Source organism: Mustela lutreola, chromosome X (genome assembly GCF_030435805.1).
Source record: "Mustela lutreola isolate mMusLut2 chromosome X, mMusLut2.pri, whole genome shotgun sequence".
NCBI lineage: Eukaryota > Metazoa > Chordata > Mammalia > Carnivora > Mustelidae > Mustela > Mustela lutreola.
The window spans coordinates 63,262,880-63,282,657 of record NC_081308.1 but is presented as its reverse complement, the minus strand read 5'-3'; the positions used below and the strand labels follow the sequence as shown (position 1 = coordinate 63,282,657).

At 37.1% G+C, this 19,778-nt stretch overlaps 1 protein-coding gene across 2 annotated transcripts in view; it reads left to right on the top strand.

Moving 5' to 3' along the window:
- Nucleotides 1-19,778, top strand: part of TEX11 (testis expressed 11) — a 318,657-nt gene that overhangs the window by 246,459 nt on the left and 52,420 nt on the right. The window lies entirely within an intron of this gene.

Here is a 19,778-nt window from a genome sequence, read left to right as displayed (position 1 = left end):
ATAAAAATAGGATCATTATTGTTCAATATGACATTATTGCCCTTAGGCCACTAGATTTCATGTCTAATTTAATCAAGCTCTAATTCTGAGTAAATGTAGGCTACAGAGCCTTCCAAACCATAATCATATCAGATACTATTAACTTTTTATTATGAAATAATCAAAATAGTAATTAACCTTTTTAAAGTTATATAATAACTTGATACTGTTTCTTCATTAAGGATGGTATTGGCTTTTAGGTGTAGGCATTTTTTTAATGTTTTGTCCATCTGTTCCTATTTTAGAATTTTAAAGAATCAATATTGAATTACATGCCTTTTCAACTTCTGTAGAGATAACCTTATGGTTTTTGTCTTTTGAAGTATTAACATATTGAAGTAAAGTAATAGATTTCCAAAAGTAAGGCATCATTGCATTTCTGAATAAATCCTACTTGATCATGGTGTATTAATATAATTATTGATGAATTTGGTTTCCTAAAATTTAGAAGTTATTGGTTTGTTTTTTTCTTTTGTTTATATGTGATATCTTTGGTGGATTTTGGTATTGAACTGTAGGACTTAGAAGGAAGAACATAAACATAAAATTGAATTCACCTTTCTCAGTCTATGATAGCCATTTAAAGGAATAAAGACAAAAAGAAAGGATGGAAAATACCTAAATGACATTTATAGAAGATTTAAAAGAAATACGTACTATAGCCTGAAAATAGAAAATCCATCTTCTATTTATGTGTCCTTTGGACATTTACAAAATTGTTCACAAAGAAAACCTGAATAAATTCCAAGACACAGAAATAAAGCAATGTTATCTATCACAATGCAATAAAACAAGGAATTGATGGAATCAAGACAAAACTCTTGACCTCTTGGACATTTTAAAACACAGAAACTACAAAATACCTAGAAAATAATGATCTTGAAAGTACTTTATAACAGAATCTAAAGTGCTAAAGCAGTTCTCAGAGCAAAATTCATAGCTTCAATGACTTATTTTAAAAGTATGTCAGGGGCACCTGGGTGGCTCAGTGTGTTAAAGCCTGTGCTTTCGGCTCAGGTCATGATCCCAGGGTCCTGGTATCGAGCCCATCGTCGGGCTCTCTGCTTGGCAGGGAGCCTGCTTCCTCCCTTCTCTCTGCCTGCCTCTGCCTACTTGTGATCTCTATCAAATAAATAAATAAAATCTTTAAAAAAAATAAAAAGTATGTCAAAATGCTGTCCACTAAAAAATCAGTTTTTTCATCCTAGGAACATAGCTGGATCATTCTAGGAACATAGCTGGACTATACACACACACACACACACACACACATCTAACTATATATATGTGTATATGTATATATTTCTATATCTGTATCTCTATGTCATTACAGAATTGAAAATTAAAACATATGATACTATTCCATATGTGTTAGAATCACAAAAATCTAAAACACTCATACCACCAAATGCTGGCAAGTATGTGGAGCAATAGAAAAGTCTTATTCATTGCTGTCAGGAACGCCTGCCTGTGGTATAGTCACTTGGAAGACAATTTAGTACTTTCTTATAAAACTCTCACTATACATTCCAGCAACTGTACTTTTTGTTATTTACTCAAATAAATTGGAAACTTATGTCCATGCAAAGACCTGCATGTGGGTGTTTATACAGGCTTTATTCATTGCTTAAACTTGGAATCAGTCAAGATATTCTTCAGTAGGTGAATGGATAAATCTGTGGTATGTCTAAACAATGAAATCTTAATCAGAGATAAGAAATGAGATACTAAGCCATGAAAAATCATGGGAGAATCTTTTGTTAAAGATTTATTTATTTATTTATTTATTTAAGACAGAGAAGGAGAGTGTGGAGGGAGGGGCAGAGGGAGAGAGAGAATCCTGAAGCAGACTCCCCACTGAGCATGGAGCCCAAAGTGAGGCTGGATCTAGGGCCCCAAAATCATCACCTGAGCAGAAATCAAGAGTCAGCGCTTGGCGGCTTAAATGCATATTATTTTAATATGCATCTTAAATGCATATTATTTTAAATATATTTTATATATAATATAAAATTATATATATTTATATATAATATATAATTATATATATATCATATAATTTTCTTCATCAATCTGAAAAGGCTACATACCACATGATTCTGACTATATGATATTCCAGAAAAGTCAAAACTGTGGAGAAAATAAAAAGATCGCTGGTTGGCAGAGGTTAGTTGGGGAGGAAAGGATGAATAGACAGAACATAGAGAATTTTTAGGGCAGTGAAACTGTTCTGTGATACTACAGCAGTAGAAACCTGTCATTATACATTTGTCAAAACCCATAAAACATACATCATCAGGAGTGAACCCTAATATAACTATGGACTTTGGGTGAAAATGATGTGCAGTTTCATTGATTAGAGCAAATATAGCACTATGGCACAGAATGTTCAGTAGTGGGGTATGTTCTTTGAGGGGGAGTGGATTTGGTATATGTGGAAACTTTGTACTCTCCACCCAATTTTGCTGTGAACCTAGAACTGCTTTAAAAGAATGCCTATTACCAAAAGGGCAAGAGATAAAAATGCTAAAGAGAATGTGGAGAAAAGAGAACCCTTGTGCACATTGGTGGGAATGTATAATTGATACAGCCACTATGGAAAACAGTTATGGAGGTTCCTCAAAAAATTAAAAACAGAATGATCTAGAAATTTTACTTCTGGGTATATATCCAAAGGAAATGAAATCACTAACTCAAAGAGATATCTACACCTCCATACTGATTACAACATTATTCACAATTGGCAAGACAAGGAAGTAATTTAAGTGCCCATGAAAAGAGGAGTGGATGGGGGCACCTGGGTGGCTCAGTGGATTAAAGCCTCTGCCTTCAGCCCAGGTCGTGATCCCAGGGTCCTGGGATCGAGCCCCACATCCAGCTCTCTGCTCAACGGGGAGCCTGCTTCCCTCTCTCTCTCTGCCTGGCTCTCTGCCTACTTGTGATCTGTCTGTCAAATAAATAAATAAAAATCTTAAAAAAAAAGAAAAGAGGAGTGATGAAGAAAATATGATATATGTGTTCATCAGTATGTACATACAGTGAAACATTCAGCCTTAGAAAAGAAGGAAATCCTATGATTCTGATGGAAATTGGAGGGGGAGATGAACCATGAGAGACTATGGACTCTGAAAAACAACCTGAGGGTTTTGAAGGGGCAGGGAGTGGGAGGTTGGGTGATCCTGGTGGTGGGTATTATGGAGGGCACGTATTGCATGGAGCACTGGGTGTGGTGCATAAACAATGAGTTCTGGTACACTGAAAAGAAATTTAAAAAATAAAAAAATAAAATGTAAAACAAAAAGAGAGAGAAGGAAATCCTGCCACTTACAAGACATGAATGAACCTAGAGGGCATTATGCTAAATGAAGTAAGTCAGAGAACTGTTTTTGAACAGTTGTTTTTATTTCATTATTTCAGTTTTCTTCCTTGGGGTCTTTGTATACTTTGGATTTCCTTTGCTTGTCTTCTAACTGTATCATTTTCTCTCTTTTGAAGTTTTAATTTCCATTTTTATTTTTTAAACCCATGTCAAACATTTAAGTCAATTAATTAATGAACCACTGAGATGTTAACAGGTGGTTCAGAGGAGAATTAAAAGACACACAAACTGAAGGTTTTAGAGGGGAGGGGTGCCGGGGGATGGGTGAGCCTGGTGATGGTTATTAAGGAGGGCGCAGACTGCATGGAGCACTGGGTGTTATATGTAAACAATGAATCTTGGACCACTACATCAAAAACTACTGATGTACTATATGCTGAATAGCATAACACAGTAAGGGGCGCCTGGGTGGCTTAGTGGGTCAAAGCCTCTGCTTTCGGGTCAGGTCATGATCTCAGGGTCATGGGGGCTCTCTGCTCAGCAGGGAGCCTGCTTCCTCCTCTCTCTGCCTGCCTCTCTGCCTATTTGTGATCTCTGTCTGTCAAATAAATAAAATATTAAAAATAACCAAAAAACATAACACAATAAAAAAATTTTTTTAAAAGACAAAGACAATTAGGAAGTGAATTTCCAAGTATATGCAGAATTGAATTGTATTTGTGTTCTGTTATCTTTTGCCATTCCAAAGCTAGGATACCAGAGCCACGAAATCCTCTCTACCACATTTCACCTGTAGCACCTCTTTTCTCAAGGTCCCTGAAATTTACTGAGGGTTCCTGACCTCTTGGAAAGTGAACTCCCTACCACATTTATACTGGGACCATATAAAAAAGGTACCAGGATAATTCCCTGAGGGGATTGTGTAGGTATGTGCTCCATAAGGATGAGGTAAGATCAACATTACACCTTAAGATTATCTTACCATAACTGATTAATGGCTCTCATTGGCCATGCCTTGGTTGCACAGTCAATTTGTCCATTTATATCTTGGTTTTAAAAAAAGGACAATGGAATTGATTTTTAGGTTTTGATGCTGTGGTATATAAGATTAAATGGAGTAGTGGATCATGAGTACATCTATTATTTTTTTAATTTTTTATTTTAATTCCAGGTAGTTTCAGATGTACAATATAGTAATTCAGCAGTTCCATACGGTCACTCTGTTTTCATCATGACATGTGCACTCTCTTTTTTTAAAAGATTTTATTTATTTATTTGACAGATCAGAAGTAGGCAGAGAGGCAGGCAGAGAGAGGAGGAAGCAGGCTCCCTGCTAAGCAGAGAGCCCGATGCAGGGCTCGATTCCAGGACTCTGGGATCATGACCTGAGCCGAAGGCAGAGGCTTTAACCCACTGAGCCACCCAGGCACCCCGACATGTGCACTCTTTTATCACCATCACCTATTTAACCCTTCACCCCACTACCCTCCCCTCTTGTAACCATCAGATTGTTCTCTATAATTGAGTCTGTTTCTTGCTATATCTCTTATTTTTCCCTTTTCTTGTGTGTTTTGTTTCTTAAATTCCACATATGAGTGAAATCATATGGTACTTATCTTTCTAATTGTGTTATATATAAAGATCTGGAGTATTTAAACATAAACCTAGTCTCCTGTCAATCTCTGTAACCATGATTTAAAAAAATATAAAAACATACAAACTATTATTTAAACGGTAAAAAAAGGACAAATTCTTATACAAACAATGCTTATAACTATATTGCTGTGGAAAGTAGGGAGACTTAATGAAAGTTTCTGAATTCAGAAGGAGGGGTAAGATCAGGAGGACGTGAATGAGAAACATATTATTTTAATATATTTGATTTTAGTTTACAGAAGCAGTGTCTACTAAATTGTTTTGAGTTACAAACAATTTAAAAAGAGGATTTTCTCATATATTCAGAAAATAGAACATTAAAACAATGTCAACAATATTCCAAATACATAACCACAATAAAATTTCCTTTATCAATTTATTCAGTCCTGTGTAGTTGATGTTCTGCTGGATCTTGGGTCAGTAGTCTGCTTTTATAAAACTGTAAGCTTTTAGGTTAGAAGAAAACCTGGAAGCCCTCATTAAGTGCACTGGTATGGTCTCAGGGTTGTCTGGTGTCAACTCAGAAACCGGTAATCAAGATTCTCTTCTGACAGGTCAACAGTTTGAAGAACCTGATAGAGTCCTTTTCTGTGGGGCTCTGAGACTGTCTTTCTTTGTTAAATACACAAACTCTTGCCTGTCACTTAAAGCAGAGTCTTCAGGCAAACATCAGAGTAAAACAAACTGTCTATACATTATAGAGATTAAATAGCTGTGGTTAATTTAGTTAAGGTAACCAATAATACCAGAGTGGAAGGAAGGTAAAATTCTTTTGGGGGGTTCAGTATATAATTAAATCATAACAGTTTTTAACTGCAGTTATATATGCAAAAAACATAAAATTTGCCATTTTAGCCATTTTATGTGTACAGTTCAGTGGCGTTAATTACATTCACAATGTTAAGAAACTTTCACTACTACCTATTTCCAAAACTTTTTCATCACCTCTAACAAACTCTGTACCCATTTAGAAATAACTCTGTATCACCCTTTCTCCCAGCCCCTGGTAACTTCTCATGGTACTGTCTAGATATAAGTGGAGTCATATAATATTTTTCCTTTTGTAACTTGCTTATTTCACTTAGTATAATGTTTTTAAGGTTTACCCACATTGTGATAAATCAGTACTTGGCATTCTTTTTTATGCCTGAAAATATTCCATTATATGGATATACCACATTTTATCTATTCATCTGGTCATCAATACTTGGGTGGTTTTCACCTTTGGCTACTGTGAGTAATGCTGGTGTGAACATCAGTGCATAAGTATCTGCTTCAGTCCCTGTGTTCAATGTTTTGGGTCTATATCTAGAACTGGAATTGCTGGGTTATAGGATAATACATTGTTTAACTTTTTGCAGAACTGCCAAACTTCCACAGCAGCCTCACCATTCTCCATTCCCACAAAGCACTGAATGAGTGTTCTAATATCTTTACTTCCTTGCCACCACTTCACTATTACGTCTTTTGGATTATAGCCATTCTGTTGAATATGAAGTGCTCATTGTTGTTTTCTTTGCATTTCTTTAATGAGTAATGATGTGGGATGACTTTTCATGTGTTTATTGGCCATTTATATATCTTTTTTGGGAAACAAACACTTGTTTGCCACATCCTTTGCCCACTTATTTGGGTTATATTTTCATTGTTGCCTTGTATTAAACCTAAAAAAGAAAAGCCTGAAGTGCTCGCCTCCTCCTGTATCTTCTTTTTCCCTGTGTGTCGTCTTTACCTTTACAGTGAACACTTCACTTCTGATATTTCTGGTTACCAAATGTACGGAGGTTTTCCCTCCACAACAAGTAGTTTTCTGTAACATCAGCTGGGTGCTCTACAGTTCAATTCAGTTCTGACACTATCTACCCAGAGATAGTCTTAGGTCCCAGTTTATGGGAGTTAGTCCCACAAGACTGACCCCCACCCCCAACCATTTCAGACACCAGTCATAGGCTCAGGTTGACTTGTGACCAACCAGCTATACATTGGAATTCCCAATAACACTCACCTTGGGTTTGATTAACATAAGTGATTTTTGCCCATTTGCCCTTTTTCTTTCTTTTGGATTCATTGGGATCTTCTGTGTATATATAGGATCATGTCATCTGTGAACAGTGATAATTTTGCTTCTTCCTTTCTAATGTGGATGCCTTTTATTTCCTTTGTTCTTTGTTTTTCTTTTCCTAATTTCTCTCACTAGAACATCCGCTATGGTGTTGAATAGCACCAGTGAAAGCAGGCATTCTTTTATTGTTTCTAATCCTAAGGAGAAAGCCTCAGTATTTCCCAATTGACAGTGATACCTGTAAGTTTTTGTAAATGTTCTCTATTAGGCGGAGTATTTTCCCATCTATTCCTAGTTTTATGAATAGTTTATTTTCTTTATCATGAAAGGATTCTGAATTTTTTTATTTCATTGATTCAATTTTTTTCTACTATTTGTTTCATATTTATCTGTTCTTTATTATTTCCATCTTTCTGGTAGGTTTGGCTTTATCTTGCTCTTCTAGTTACTCATGAGACTTAAAGTTAGTTTGTTCCTTTAAATCTTGTTTTTTTTTTTTTTGTAAAATTTTTAAAAGATTTTATTTATTTGACAGAGAAATAGAGCACAAGAAGGCAGAGCAGCAGGCAGAGGGAGAGGGAGAAGTAGACTCCACCGAGCAGGGAACCCAATGCATGGCTCAATCCCAGAACCCTGGGACCATGACCTGAGCTGAAAGCAGATGCTTAACTGACTGAGCCAGCCAGGTGCCCCTAAATCTTATTTTAAATGTAGAACTTTACAGCTATAGATTTCCCTCTGAATACTGCCTTCCCTGCATCCCCTAAGTTTTAGTATGTTGTATCTTTGTTATCATTCATTTCTATGTATTTTCTAATTTCTCTTATAATTTTTTTCTTTGGCCTATTGACTACTTAATAATATGTTTTTTAATATGCACCTATTTATGAATTTTTTCACTTTTACAGATCTCTAGCTTTGTTCTGTTATGGTCAGAGAATATACTTCATATGATTTCAGTCTTATGAAATTTACTGACACTTGTTTTGTAGCTGTGTGTTCTATACTGCAGAATATTCCATGAGCACTTGAGGAGAATGTGATTTGTGCTGTTGTTGGATGGAGTATTTTCTATATGCCTGTTAGGCCTACTTGATTTATAGTGTTGTTCACATCTTTCTTTGTTGATCCTCTATCTTGATATTCTGTCCATTTCTGAAAAAAAAATTATGAGTTATGATTAGTGTTTCTCTTGAAGTTTACTCTCAAGATAGTCAATAATCTTCAGGAACTGCTCATAAGGTATACAATTTCTGAAAATCTTATGTTAACAGTTTTTTACTTTTAAAAATATAAGGGAGGCTAAGCATCTCTTCTGATTTTGCAACTCTTCTCATGCAACTCTTAAACAATAGTAACCCATCAAATGAACCTAATTTTCACATTTCTCTCTTTATGAGGAGAAGGAATTAATTTTTGCATTTCCCCAGCATCCCTTTTAGAAATCTCAAAGGTAGTTTTAGGTTTAAAAGATATCCTGAAAACTTTATAAAAACTTTGTATCTTTTATAACAGGATGTGACTTTTTGGAAAACAAAATCAAGAGTTGTTAGAGATTGTTTGGGTACTTGATTAAGATAGGATTATGGATGCCTCAGAAACAATACTTGATTACCTATCTAAGCAAAATGACATTGAAATATTTTAAAAAGAAGCGTAGGAAGTAACATAGTTTTAAAGAACTTTAGCTCTTTGATAAATGAGGAAACTGTACTTTGCCATTAAATGATCAAGAATAAAGACATAATAAACACAACTTAAAGATCAGAAAATTATTCTAGTAAAACACAGAATCTGCTATCTAGGCAGATTACATAGAAAATAAAGAATAACCTTTCTTATTATAAGTGAAGGCATTAATCAGTAAACCAAGCAAGCCCATCAAAATCAAGATAATTTTGCTACATTTAAATACATTACAGAGCTTTATCTCAGACACAGATTTAAACCAGGTCAAGTAAAATTTACTTTCTAAATCAGTCCTTCATTTTATGCTCTTTATATTCTGAAACAAACTGACAATCTTTTTAGTGATCTGCCAGGTCAAAACTATTTTCATAATACTAAGACATGTCGCTTTCCAGAAGCTATGTGATATGTGATATTGTAATAGATCAAATACAGAAGCATATATGAGAATCTAGTTATTTCTATTAAGTCAGAATAAAGAGTTTTTAGAAATTTTCTAGTCTTCTCATTGATTTTTTAAATATAATTTTTTTGAAAATTGACATTAACATTCAATGATTTTGTCTCAAATAAGTTCAGTTAGTGAATATACATAAATTTTCTGTTCTGACTTCTAATATGGCAGTTACTGATAGATAAAACATGCATTTGAAAAGTCTTTGTGGGGGGGCACCAGGGTGCCCTCAACTCAGGTCATGATCTTGTTGGGGTCCAGCCATGTGGTGGGCTCCCTGCTCAGCAGGGAGTCCGCTGCTGCTTCTTCCTCTGTCCCTCCCCGCACCGACTTGTGCACACGTGCTCTCTCTCTCAAATAAATAAAATCTTTTTTTTTTCTTTTTTTTTAAGAACTTCTCAAAATCTCTTTGGAAATTCTTAATTTTTTCAGCGTGCAAAGGGGTCCTGAGAACAGAAGTTGGAGAATCATTCCTTTAGGAATAAACTGCATTTTCCTTTAAAAACAAAAACACATATCCATTTGTTACTATTGCTCATAATATAATGTCAGCCGCTTATTTTAATTGTTACTTTTAACCAAAATAATTTTTATTTCAGAAAGAAAATTTGGAATTTTGCAGTTGAGAATCATCTCTTATAAGCATTAAAACAAATTAGCAGAATTCCTGAGCATACATAGCGTAGCTGTCTGTGGTGACACCTGTCCTATTAAAAAGGAAAAATGAACAAACATATTCAGTAACATGACCCAAAGGTATCACCTCTCTACAGCATATAAAAATAAGAAGCAGTAATATAAGACTTAAATCTATGCTTTGTAACCAATATTTAAGTATTTGATTTTAATTAAAATTTATCTTTTAATCCAGTAATTATTAATTAATTATTAATTGACTCAATTTAATAGTAGTCCAGCATTTTAGGTTAACTAAATGTCTTTTAGGTTAACTAAATGTCTTAAACCTAACATACTACAGCACATAGTTACAGCTAAAATTAAGTTTGTCAGAACAATGATTCAATGTTAGTTGAATACACTTTATGGGGTTTTTTTTAAAAAAGATTTTATTTATTTATTTGACAGAGATCACAAGTAGGCAGAGAGGCAGGCAGAGAGAGAGGAGGAAGCAGGCTTCCTGCTGAGTAGAGAGCCCGATGTCCGGCTTGATCCCAGGACCCTGGGATCATGACCTGAGCTGAAGGCAGAGGCTTTAACCCACTGAGCCACCCAGGCACCCCCACTTTATGTTTTTTATAATGTTAAGTGTTACATATAAGAACTATATAATATTAATCAGTAAATATGCATATCTTTAGGAAAAAGAGACCCAAGTAAAATTAAATGTATGCTTGTTCTATACTATATAAAAATAAACCACAGAAAAGACCTAGCTCTTTCTTTTAAGACCAAAATTCTTAATCTCGCTTGCCAAAGATTTACCTTAACTTTGGAATCTTAAAATGTTACTGAGTTGACAGAATTTTTTTTTATAAGAACACTCTGGTTTAGCACATCTAAAATATTAGTTTAATGTTCTTTTTGTGAGAATTTTAAGAATATTTTATGTAAGTGCTTAGTTATGTCCATAAAGCTGAACAGTGCTCCTTTAACAAGAAGACTTTGTCATTTAATTTGTGGAGACCAGCCAGAGATGGGAAAGCATTTCACACTCACATGAAGTGAGGTCAAGGCCTTTCTTGATTATTGACACATAGACACAGACATAAGGAGCTTATGGATTCAGAGCAACTACTTCATCTACAGATCAAGAGTAAACACAGAAAATCACCAGTCTAGATAGATATTAGAGTGCCATTTTCTCTCCCAGCAGGCGTGAAATAATTGTTTAATCTGAGCTTGAAATGGGCACAAAGAATCACAAAAAAGACTAACAAATTAAAATGTCTGTTGTTTCTTACCCAGAAACATTATCCATTAAATCCATTACTCAGCAAATGGTCAAATCATATTCCCATTCATTGCTGGTACCAGGGTGGGGAATGACATTGGCTATGCACAAACCAGAAAGAAATTGAAACATAAACTCAATAGAAAAAAAACATACTCATCAAAGTTTTGTTGGCACTTGAAATTAAATCAGAGAGCCAAGAGAAGATGAGTTTAAGTAGTCCATGAGCTTTACTTTACCAGCAATGCAATTTACCTTGCTTTATATGCATCAGGCATTTTGGTCGATAATTTTTTAAAGATATAATCATGACTGTCATATAAATATAAAATGAACATGTGTTAAAGATTTTACTTAACTCATTAATTGGTGAGAGAGCCTGAAGATTTTAGAACCAGTTTCAATTTTCATTTCATTTTGCTTTTCTCTTGTTTTCTATGTTCTTAACTGTTATTCAGCAAATGTCTCTTCTCTCTTTTGTGGCTTTCAATTTTACCTTTATTTCTCTGATGGTTTTATTTTTTCTTCTCATTTCCTTCTTTATAATGGCTCATAATTCATTTTCTTTGTCTACCAGCCATTCTTGAGCTCTTAAATCCCTGCTTTATATTCTTATTTTACAGACATGATTCCTTAATTAATATTTTGAAATTCAGGTTCACATACTTGATCACAGTTTTTTTTTTTTTTTTTTTTTAAAGATTTTATTTATTTGTCAGAGAGAGAGGGAGAGAGCACGAGCACAGGCAGACAGAATGGCAGGCAGAGGCAGAGGGAGAAGCAGGCTCCCCGCTGAGCAAGGAGCCCGATGTGGGACTCGATCCCAGGAGGCTGGGATCATGACCCGAGCTGAAGGCAGCTGCCCAACCAACTGAGCCACCCAGGCGTCCCGATTGATCACAGTTTTATTCTGCTGTATGACAATAGGTCTCTGGCAAGAATTCTCCTATCATTCTTTTTTCCTATTCCTCTCATTTCATTTTCAAGTAGTACCTTACACGATTATTTCTTACATCTTTTTTCAAGTTTATTTTGTTGTAGTAACAACATTTAACATGAGATCTATCCTCTCAACAAAATATTAAGTGTATAGTATGGTTTACCATAGGGACCAGGCTGTACACCAGATCTCTAGAATGTATCCATCTTGTTTAGCTGTAACTTTTAAGTTAAATTTTTTTTATTTTTATTTTTTATTTTTATTTTTTTATTTTTAAGTTAAATTTTTTTTATTTTTTTAATTACTTTTCAGTGTACTAGAATTCATTTTTTATGCAGCACACCCAGTGCTCCATGCAATACGTGCCCTCCACAATACCCACCACCAGGCTGACCCAACTTCCCACCCCCACCCCTTCAAAACCCTCAGATTAAAAACAAAAAAACCCCTCAGATTGTTTTTCAGAGTCCATAGTCTCTCATGGTTCATCTCCCCCTCCAATTTCCCTCAACTCCCTTCTCCTCTCCATCTCCCCATGTCCTCCCTGTTATTTCTTATGCTCCACAAATAAGGGAAACCATATGATTATTAACTCTCTGCTTGACTTATTTCAATCAGCATAATCTCTTCCAGTCCTGTCCATGTTAATACAAAAGTTGGGTATTCATCCTTTCTGATGGAGGCATAATACTCCATCGTGTATATGGACCACATCTTCCTTATCCATTCGTCTGTTGAAGGGCATCTTGGTTCTTTCCACAGTTCGGCGACCGTGGCCATTGCTGCTATAAACATTGGGGTACAGATAGCCCTTCTTTTCACTACATCTGTATCTTTGGGGTAAATACCCAGTAGTGCAATTGCAGAGTCATAGGGAACCTCTATTTTTAATTTCTTAAGGATTTTCCACACTGTTTTCCAAAGTGGCTGCACCAACTTGCATTCCCACCAACAGTGTAAGAGGGTTCCCCTTTCTCCACATCTTCTCCAACACATGTTGTTTCCTGTCTTCTTAATTTTGGCCATTTTAACTGGTGTAAGGTGGTATCTCAATGTGGTTTTAATTTGAATCTCCCTGATGGCTAGTGATGATGAACATTTTTTCATGTGTCTGATAGCCATTTGTATGTCTTCATTGGAGAAGTGTCTGTTCATGTCTTCTGCCCATTTTTTGACATGATTATCTGTTTTGTGTGTGTTGAGTTTGAGAAGTTCTTTATAGATCCTGGATATCAGCCTTTTGTATGTACTGGCATTTGCAAATATCTCCCATTCCATGGGTTGCCTCTTTGTTTTGTTGACTGTGCAAAGGAAACTTCTTGATGAAGTCCCAAAAGTTCATTTTCACTTTTGTTTCCTTTGCCTTTGGAGACATATCTTGAAAGAAGTTGCTGTGGCTGATATCGAGGAGATTACTGCCTATGTTCTTCTCTAGGATTCTGATGGGATTCCTGTCTCACGTTGAGGTCTTTTATCTATTTTGAGTTTATCTTTGTGTATGGTGTAAGAGAATGATCGAGTTTCATTCTTCTACATATAGCTGTCCAATTTTCCCAGCACCATTTATTGAAGAGACTGTCTTTTTTCCACTGTATATTTTTTCCTGCTTTGTTGAAGATTAGACCATAGAGTTGAGGGTCCATATCTGGGCTCTCTACTCTGTTCCACTGGTCTATGTGTCTGTTTTTATGCCAGTGCCATGCTGTCTTGGTGATCACAGCTTTGTAGTAAATCTTGAAATCAGGCAACGTGATGTTGCCAGTTTTGTTTTTCTTTTTCAACATTTCCTTAGCAATTCAGGGTCTCAGAATTCTGATTCCATACAAATTTTTGGATTATTTGCTCCAGCTCTTTGAAAAATACCAGTGGAATTTTGATTGGAATGGCATTAAAAGTATAGATTGCTCTAGGCAGTATAGACATTTTAACAATGTTTATTCTTCCGATCCAAGAGCATGGTATGGTCTTCCATCATTTTGTGTCTTCTTTGATTTCTTTCATGAGTGTTCTGTAGTTCCTTGAGTACAGATCCTTTACTTCTTTGGTTAGGTTTATTCCCAGGTATCTTATGGTTCTTGGTGCTATAGTAAATGGGATAGCTTCCCTAATTTCCTTTTCTGTGTTTTCATTATTAGTGTATAAGAAATCCACTGATTTCTGCACATTGACTTTGTATCCTGCCACATTACGGAATTGCTGTATGAGTTCTAGTAGTTTGTGGGTAGAGTGTTTTGGGTTTTCCCTATAAAGTATCATGTCCTCTGTGAAGGGAGAGAGTTTGACTTCTTCATTGCCAATTTGGATACCTTTTATGTCTCTTTGTTGTCTGATTACTGTTGCTAGGACTTCTAATACTATGTTGAACAAGAGTGGTGAGAGTGGGCATCCTTGTCATGTTCCTGATCTCAACGGGAAGGCTGTGAGCTTTTTCCCATTGAGGATGATATTTGCTGTGGGTTTTTCATAGATAGATTTTCTGAAGTTGAGGAATGTTCCCTCTGTCCCTGTACTTTGAAGCATTTTAATCAGGAACGGATGCTGGATTGTGTCAAATGCTTTTTCTACATCAATTGAGAGGACCATGTGGTTCTTCTCTCTTCTCTTAATGATTTGTTCTATCACATTGATTGATTTGTGAATGTTGAACCATCCTTGCAATCCAGGTGACGGTGGATAATCTTTTTAATGTGCTGTTGGATCCTCTTTGCTAGGACCTTGTTGAGAATCTTAGCATCCATATTCATCAGTGATACTGGTCTGAAATTCTCCTTTTTGGTGGGGTCTTTGCCTGGTTTGGGGATCAGGGTGATGCTGGCTTCATAAGAAGAGTCTGGAAGTTTTCCTTCTGCTTCAATTTTTTTAAACAGCTTCAGGAAAATAGGTGTTATTTGGTAGAATTCCCCAGGGAATCCATCAGGTCCTGGGCTCTTGTTTTTTGGGAGGTTTTTGATCACTGCTTCAATCTTGTTACTAGATATCAGTCTATTCAGGCTGTCGATTTCTTCCTGGTTCAATTTTGGAAGTTTATAGTTTTCTAAGAATACATCCATTTCATCTAGGTTGCTTAGCCTATTGGCATATAACTGTTGATAATAAATTCTGAGGATTGTTTCTATTTCCTTGATGTTAGTTGTGATCTCTCCCTTTTCATTTATAATTTTACTAATTTGGGCCTTCTCTCTTTTCTTTTGGATTAGTTCGGCCAATGGCTTACCAATCTTCTTGATTCTTTCAAAAACCAGCTTCTAGTTTCATTGATGCATTCTACTGTATCTCCAGTTTCTATCTCATTGATCTCTGCTCTAATCTTTATTATTTCCCTTCATGTGTGGAGTTGGCATAATTTGTTGTTGATGCTCCAGTTCTTTAAGGTGTAGAGACAGCTGGTATATTCTGGATTTTTCAATTTTTTTTGAGGGAGGCTTGCATGGCTATATATTTCCCCCTTAGGACTGCCTTTGCTGTGTCCCATAGGTTTTGGACCAAAGTGTCTTCATTCTCGTTTGATTCCATGAATTGTTTAAGTTCTTCTTTGATTTCTTGGTTGATCCAAGCATTCTTAAGCAAGGTGGTCTTTAGCTTCCAGGTGTTTGAGTTCCTTCCAAACATTTCCTTGTGGTTGAGCTCCAGTTTCAAAGCATTATTATCTGAGAATACGCAGGGAATAATCTCAGTCTTTTGGTATCAGTTGAGCCCTGATTTGTGACATAGTATGTGGTCTATTCTGAATAAGGTTCCATGTGCACTTGAGAAGAATGAGTATTCTGTTGTTTGAGGGTGGAATGTTCTGTATATATCTATGCAGTCCATCTGGTCCAATGTGTCATTCAATGCTCTTGTTTCTTTTTTGATTTTCTGCTTGGATGATCTATTACTGAGAGTGGCATGTTAAGATCTCCTACTATAAATGTATTCATATCAGTATGACTCTTTATCTTGATGAACAGTTTTCTAATGTAATTGGCTGATCCCATATTGGGGGCATAAATATTTACAATTGTTAGATCTTCTTGGTGGATAGGCCCTTAAAGAATTAAAGACTGTTAGATCTTCTTGGTGGATAGGCCCTTAAAGACTGTATCTCTGACTACAGTCTTTAGTTTAAAATCTAATTTATCTGGGGACGCCTGTGTGGCTCAGTTGGTTAAGCAGCTGCCTTCGGCTCAGGTCATGATCCCAGCATCCTGGGATCGAGTCCCACATTGGGCTCCTTACTCGGCAGGGAGCCTGCTTCTCCTTCTGCCTCTGCCTGCCATTCTGTCTGCCTGTGCTCGCTCTCTCTCCCTCTCTCTCTCTGACAAATAAATAAAATCGTTTAAAAAAATCTAATTTATCTGATATGAGAATCGCTACTCTGTCCTTCTTTTGAGGCCCAATGGCATGAAAGATGTTTCTCCATCCCTTCACTTTCAGTCTGGGTGTATCCTTAGGTTCGAAATGGGTCTCTTGTAGGCATCATATGGATGGGTCTTGTCGTTTTATCCAGTGTGCAACCCTGTGTCATTTTATGAGTGCATTTAGGCCATTCACACTGTGAGTGATTATTGAAAGATACGTTTTTATTGACATCGTGTTACCTGTGAAGTCTTTGTTTTTATAGATTGTCTCCATATATTTCTGTTCAATGCTATTCTTAGGATTTTCCCTCCTTTATAGAACCCCCCCTTAATATTTCCTGCAGTGTCATCTTGGTGGTTGCATACTCTTTTAAACATTGTCGGTCTTGGAAGCTCTTATCTCTCCATCCATTTTGAATGTCAGTCTTGCTGGATAAAGTATTCTTGGCTGCATGTTCTTCTCATTTAGTGCCCTGAATACATCTTGCCAGCCCTTTCTGGTTTGCCAGGTTTCTGTGGACATGTCTGATGTTATTCTGATGGGCTTTCCTCTGTACGTAAGGAATTTCTTTGCCCTAGCTGCTTTCAAGAGCTCCTGTCTATAATTAAGATTCACCATTTTCACTATCAGCTGTCTTGAAGTCTTTCTAGATTCTATGATCTTGAGGTCACACCTTTCTGCCTCTAGTACATAAACACTGGTTCCATTTGCGAGACTGGGAAAATTTTCATGAAGAATTTGTTCAACTATATCTTCCAGTCTTCTTTCTTTCTCCCTCTCAGGGATTCCAATAATTCTGACGTTGGAATGTTTCGTGGTGTCATTTATTTCCCTAATTCTGTTTTCATGGCTTCTAAGCTGTTTGTTCCAGGCTTCCTCCTAATCCTTTTTCTTTCTTTTCCCTCCAGATCACTAATTCTATCTTCTGCCTCAGTTATCCTAGCTTGTAGAGAATTTAGATTAGATTGGAACTCACTGAGAACATTGTGAACATCATCCCTGGTGGCTTTCACTTCTGCCCTAATCATTTCCATTTTGTCATCCATGGCTTTCTCCAACCTAGCTATTGTCTGGATAATTGTTAACCTGAATTCCCTTTCTGACATACTGTCTATGTCCATATCCAATAGCTCTGATGCAGGAGGCCCAGTCTCTGAATTTTTCTTCTGTTGGGCATTCCTCCTCTTAGTCATTATGGTGAGAGGTGGCTGAATGGATGCGTAGCTGTATTTATTGACTGTGGTGCGGGCAAGGTGCACCCTGGAGTGCTTCTGAGCAATTGAGAGTCCCCACCCAAAAGAAAAAAAAGAAGAGAGAGAGACAGGAAAAAAAAAGATAAAAGAGAAGTCCCAGCCCAAATAGGCCCCAATGTAAGATTTATGAAGTATACAGACAAAAAAACAGACAAAAAGACCGACAAAAGTAGATGACAAGAGAAGGAAAAAATAAATAAAAACAAAAAAAGAACCTCATCAAAAAGAACCTCAAGTATAAGATTTATATACTACCAGGACAAAAACAAATACACAGAAACACTGACAGAACAAAAGATGGGAGAGTAGTTATAAATTCTCAGTGAGGGCGAGGAAGGTTATTTTGATTCTTCCTGGATGTATCTTGATATCTTTGTTAATGGACTCAACTTTTCTAAGATAAAGGGGGATTAAAAACTGGTTTACCTATAGGGGCAGCATTGATTGGGGAAAGGGGATTACCTTGAAGCTTATCTCTATATGAATATTTTTTTTAAAAAGAATAAACTAAACAAATTAAATAAATTTTAAAAATTAAAAAATAGAAAAGCAAAAAGAAAAACACAGGTATGTGTATCAAAAAGTTCAGGTTAAAAGGTTATTAGGGAATTTGATGCACTGGACATCTCACTGTGATGGTAAATAGGTTAAAACGTTATATATAAAAAAATGAAAAGAACCAGAATAGTGGGAACGAATCAAAAATGAAAGTTGTATCTATGAAGTAGTGGTGGTTGGCCACTTGTCTTTTGTTGTTGTTGTTGCTGTTGTTGTTGGCTTTCTTGGGGAGGGGCCTGCCACGGGGGCGGGGGGGGGTTCAGGTAATCTTGCTGGAGTTAAGTCCTCTTGCCCCCATCAAGGGGGTGGGCTCTGAGGAAATCAGTTTTTCAGGCTGTTGTTTTCTGGAGGTTTTTTGTTTGTTTGTTTGTTCATTTGTTTTCTCTCTCCTTGGTGGCTTTTGATGGATTTTGGAGGTTTAGAAGAAAGCAAACTGCCCCCCCCCACCTCCCTCTCAGAGAGAAGCCTCAGTCTGTACTCCTCCTATGTGCTCCAGAGCACATAAATTCCCCCTTGGCCGCTGGCAGAGCACGTTCCCAGTCACGGTCTCTGGGGCACAGGAACTCCCACTTATACCCAAAACCACGAGAAATACTAGCGATTTCACACTGAGATTTTCACGCTGGCCCAGGCTGGGAGTGCTCAGACTCTCCAGGGTTCGAGAGAGCACAGGCTGGCTCCTGCACGCACCTCTCTCAGGGGAGGGTGTGGGGCGGGACTCAGACTCTGGACGCACAGCGCCCGCCCCTGCAGAGTGTCTGCAGAGTGCAGAAGGCTGTGGTTGGGGCTGGAGAGGCTCCCTCACCCTCACGGACACTACCACCCAGATGCTCTCCGGAGGCTCAGGGGCCAAGACCTGGCTTCTTCGTTGCACTCTCTCTGGCTCAGCGCCAGGAGTGGCTGTCCTCAGTCCAGTGACTTAAGCCCCTGTCCCTAACTGCAGATTCCCAGAATTTCCCCCCACGAACCTTTGCTCTTTTTGAGTGCTTTCAACCAGACTCCAAGTTAATACTGGTCCCCAAGCACAGGGCACTCTCATATTGGGGTATTACTTTCTAATGGATCGCTCCTGGTGGCTCCCTCCCCCTTTTGTCTTCCGATATCAGTCCAACATTCCCACTCCGCTTTACCTGCCCACTGGTCTTCTGCCCCCGTGGAGATCCAGACGTGTATAATTCTAATATCAGGCTGATTTCATGTGTGATCAGAGTTCTTTTGTAGGTAATCAGCTCACTTTAGGGTACAGGTTGAAATGGCGCCTCCTCCTACTTCCCCGCCATCTTGTCTCCCCCTGTTTAGCTGTAACTTTATGCCTATTCACTAACATTTCTTCATTTCTCTTACCCCGAGCTCCTGGCAAACCCCATTCCACGCCTCAGTTCTATGAATTTGACTCTTAGTTATCTCATATAAGTGGAATCATACAGTATTTGTCCCTCTCTGACTGGCTTATTTTACGTAATGTAATGAATGTCCTCAAGGTTCATCCATGTTGTCACATACTGAAGAATTTTCTTCCTTTTTAAGGCTGAATAGTATTCTGTTAAATGTACATACC